General features: G+C 48.9%; 1 long non-coding RNA gene across 1 annotated transcript; it reads left to right on the top strand.

Moving 5' to 3' along the window:
* The first annotated feature begins 2,389 nt into the window (after positions 1–2,389).
* LOC135397976 (uncharacterized) lies at positions 2,390–3,164 on the top strand. The gene is made up of 2 exons (XR_010423924.1): positions 2,390–2,516; positions 2,984–3,164. It is a non-coding gene; the product is annotated as an uncharacterized LOC135397976 (long non-coding RNA).
* Positions 3,165–4,667: the final 1,503 nt, after the last annotated feature.

Here is a 4,667-nt window from a genome sequence, read left to right as displayed (position 1 = left end):
TTCCGACGCCTCCTCAGGAAGGGCATTTACCCGTACACCTTCGTCGACAGTTTCGAAGCGTACAATTTGCCCGCACTACCGCCAAAGGAAGCTTTCAAAAGTGACCTGAACGTCCAAGAGATCACGGACGAGGACTATCAGTACGCCCTCGAGATTTTCGAATTGTTCGAATGTAAGAACCTCGGCGGTTACACGCGTCTCTACGTCACGCTCGACGCCTGTCAGCTCTGCGACGTCGTACTGTATTTCAGGAAGATTGCGCTAGAGACGGATCCTACGCACAGTGTCCCTCGCCAGTTACGCGTGGAGCAGCACTCTGAAGCTCACCAAAGTCAAACTCGAGCTCATGAGCGATCGCGAGATGTACGAAACGATCGAGAAGGGAATCAGGGGAGGCATTTGTAACAGCTTCCACAGATATTGTCGGGCTAATCACGAGGGGTGTGACGATTACGATCCCCAGCAAGAGAAGACTTTTATCCAGTACCTCGACGTGAACAGTTTGTACCCGTACGCGATGACTTTCCATCTCCCGACAGGTGGTTTTGAGTGGGTGGATCTTTCGAGGTGGAGCGAGATCGATTTTCTCAACATTCCCCACGATTCGGAAGTGGGTTACGTCTACGTAGTAGACTTGTCATATCCCAAAGAACTGCACGCACTCACCAGGGATTTTCCCCTGGCACCCGAACACAGGTGTGTGAACGAGAACGAACTCTCCCCCTACCAGCGACACTTGAAAGACGCGTTAGCGCTGAACGCCCCTCCCACAAAGAAACTCTTGCTGACGTGCTACGACAAAGAACGCTACGTCGTTCACTATGCATTGCTCGCACTGTACGTGAGGTTGGGCATGAAAATAAAACGTGTTCACAGCATCCTCTCGTTCCGCCAAGACAACTTTTTGCGAACCTTCGTGCAGAGAAACGTCGCGTTGAGGAATGCCGCGACCACGAAATTCGAGCGACTTCTGTACAAAACCATGTCGAACAGCACGTTCGGTAAGTCGATACAAAATGTGAGGCGGATGAAAAAGTATGCCCTAGCCTACGACAAAGAAAGCGCGCACGAGATGTATGAGATGAAGCAACGCCGCATCAAATGCACGCACCCCCTTTACGTGGGCTTTGCCATTCTTGAAATATCCAAAGTCCGAATGTACAGCTTCATCTACGAGTCGCTCTTTTCTCGCTTGACATGTCCAGTGCAATTGATCTATAGCGACACGGACAGCATAATTTTTTCTCTCACGTGTGAAAGCCTGGAAGAGCAGCTGGTGAAGATTGAGAGTGAGTTAGATCTGTCTTCCTATCCGCCGGACCACCCACTTTTCAACGACGAGCACGCGAACCAGATGGGGTACTTCAAAGACGAGACGGGGGGCGGAGTTATTCAGGAAGTCGTAGCCATCCGAGCGAAAATGTACAGCATTCTCTTGGCTGGGACACAGAAACAGATCGCGAGAGCGAAAGAAAGACGTGGTGAGGAAACATTTATTGCACGAAGTGTACCGAGATTCTCTGTTCAATGAAAAGGCGGTCTCTCAGAACGATGATTACGAGATGATCAGACAAGGGAGGGAGGGTGCTGGCATCTATTGACCAAATCTTTTGTTTCTATTCAATAAACATGTTTCAGTGAAAGAACACACAGAGTCTCGTCAAAGTTATTCGGACTGTTTAATGCGTTGCATGTCAATAACCAAGCGGTATTTCAATAAATCAATGACAAGGTTGGCGATGTAGACTGCTTGCAAATGTCGCTGCTTCCGCAGGGCGTGCTTAATATGAGCGATGGCACGAGCGAGAAGGTCCACGATGTCTGCAGCGATGTAGTTGAATTCTGCGTTGGCCAAGCTCACAAATTCGTTCATCAGTCCCAGGGGTCCGTCAGGAACCGTTATGCAGACGTTCTTGTAACGGGCGTAGATCCGACGCACCATCTCCTGCAGCGGCCCCGGCGAGATGTCTCCTATATTGCCAAAGCCTACCATGTCTATCACGTAGCGAAAAGCAGTGATGACGAGCTCGTTGCGGGGACTTTCACCGTTGAAACATTCCTTCTCCACTTCTTCCCAAGAAGCGTGAGTACAGGAACAATTTTGTAAAGAGTGGTAGCTGAACATCTTCACGTAGTGATGACGCGAGCGCGGTGCGCGCTGCCTTTATACAGATAAACGCGCGCGCAAAGAAACGAAAGTGAAACTCAGAAGCCACCCGCCGCGGCTAGGAGCGCGCGCGCGCGCGCAGCAGAGAGCCGAAACCGAAAACACCCGCGGCCGGCGCAGAGGGCGCTAGGAGCGCGCGCGCGCGCATGCGCGGACGGGTGGAGCAGAGGGCGCGCGCGCATCCATAGCTGCCGCGGCGCGTCGCCTCACTCAGTTTCTCTCGGGCTGTCGCGGAAGACGGACGTGCGCTCCGCGCGCTCGCTCAGTTTCTGGCTGGCTCTCGTAGAGAGCAGACGTGTGTTCTCCGCGCTCGCTCAGTTTCTGCCTGGAAGTTGCCGCGGGGGAAAAGGTGAGTGATTTGACGCGCTCCTTTTCTCGTATGTTTGCCGTGTTTAGCGGTGACCGCGCTCGTGCTAAGCCTTTTCTCGCATGTTTAGACTTGTTTTGTGGTGTCCAAGCCTGTTGACGCATGTTTAGCGATGTGTGGTTCCCGCCTTGTGTTAGTTGCGTAGTGTTGAGGTTAGGCCTAAGCGATCGCCCCCCCGTAAGCCTTTTTCCTCGTATGTTTAGACTTGTTTTGCGGTGAGCAAGCCTGTTGACGCATGTTTAGCGATGTGTGGTTCCCGCCTTGTGTTAGCTGCGTAGTGTCGTGGTTAGGCCTAAGCGATCGTCCCCGTAAGCCTTTTTCCCCGATGTGTACTGTTTTCTGTTTTAGCAGTAGCAGTTAGACCTTTTCTCTCGCATGCCTAGACTTGTTCAGCAGTGCTGCCATTTTTACCTGCCGCTAGTATCTTGTTCTCTGTCTTTCTCGTCTAGAGCTATGATGGTGGCGCCATCTGGTGTGATGCCTTGCAACTAAGTGGCCACCTGTCGTCGATCTCTGCAACTACCAGTCGTCAACAAGCAACATGGCGGGCGCTGGTCACTCGGGTGTTGTGGAGCGGGTTCTTCGCCGCGGCATCGTTGATTTTCGAATAAATTGTTTCTCTCCACTCTATTTCCATCTTTTTATTTTATTTTCTACCTATTTTTTATTTTTATGGACACAGATTGTCCGCAACGCACAGGGTGGTCTGGACACGTCCTAGATGCTCCCCAATTAGTGTGATGACTCCCTGGAGGGTCCTGATTAATGTGGGGGGTCCCAATTAGCTCTAATTGCTAATTAAACGTGTCCAGAAGCCTTGTAGCGTTGCGGACAGTCTGTGTCCAGTAACTACTACTGTTGTTCAAAATTAAGCTTTCACTAGCACTTTATAAATATGCGAACAAAAGAAAACTGGTGCTATTTTTTCTGTTCCTTGAGTAAGAAACAGGTGCTACATAATTAGCAGCACCTGGTTCTTACACAAGTACCATAAAGTTATCATCCGGTTTCCTGTCATCGCTGTGTTTGCGTAACGCTCGTGAAAGCTTAATTTTGAACACCCTGTATATGTAAATGTCATATGGAGAAATCTGTTGAGCAGATCACTGAATAACCAACAAAAGCATAACTGCAATGGCTATCAGGACGTCACAAAGATGTGCCTTTTGTATACATTTCTCTCACGAGGTAGGATTAGGCCTGCAAGCTTCATTTTGAACCCGCGACTCAGGTGTTGGCAGGCAATAAAATCCAGGCAGCGTCTAAGGAACACTGAAGTACATGTGTGGGGATGTTGACACAACTTGCAGTGTGTGTGGTGGGGGGGGAGGGGTTACATGAAAATGGGCCATGGTAAAAAAATTGCAACCCAGATCAGTAACCAAATGAAGAAAAGCAGGAAATGTACAGACTAACAAAAAATTCTCACCAATTAGCCACTCTCCATCTTCAAATATTGTGGGAGCTTCTCGACAGAGCTGGGACGCTGCCCATACAGAGGCATCATGGCACGATCCCGGGTATCTGGCATTCAGGAACAGAATGCGACTGGTTGCATCACAGATCTTAGAAAGATGTACAATGTTACAGCATGAACATCCTCTGTATGCATAAAAGGCAACAAACAAGCAAGAGAATGTACATAGGGGCATTGGAAATACAATGGTTCTGGAAACACAGTTGCCTAATTGATTTTTTTACTTTGTGGTACAAAATTGAAATGAAATATTCATAGATTGCGAAGTTACCCATCAAAAAGAACTCGTTACAGGTTAAGTTACCGCGTGTTAAGTGTAACTAAGTTAATAATAAAGTTCTTCAGCATGAAATCTAACTCGCAGTTACGGAGTTACTTAACAAAAAGAACGAGGTACTTCCAAGTTACTTAGGACACAAAATGGCATTACGCAGGTGCAGCGCACGAGCAGTTCAGTTAGACCTTGAGTTGCCTGCGGAGGAGTGCAACACGCTTAGATAGTTTTCCTTTATGCCCAACAATAGGCCTCTCCCTGTTTGTAAATAAATGACGTCATAGTGTTCGATAGCGCCAAAATTTGGTTGAATTGAACTACGCTCGAACCTAGGTGAACAAGGTCGCGCCCGAAAGCCACAGTCTTGAGGGGATTACGACAT

The sequence above is a fragment of the Ornithodoros turicata genome, chromosome 6 (assembly GCF_037126465.1).
Source record: "Ornithodoros turicata isolate Travis chromosome 6, ASM3712646v1, whole genome shotgun sequence".
Taxonomy (NCBI): domain Eukaryota; kingdom Metazoa; phylum Arthropoda; class Arachnida; order Ixodida; family Argasidae; genus Ornithodoros; species Ornithodoros turicata.
Note: the sequence above shows the minus strand (reverse complement) of the source record. Positions and strands in the feature narration are given on the sequence as shown.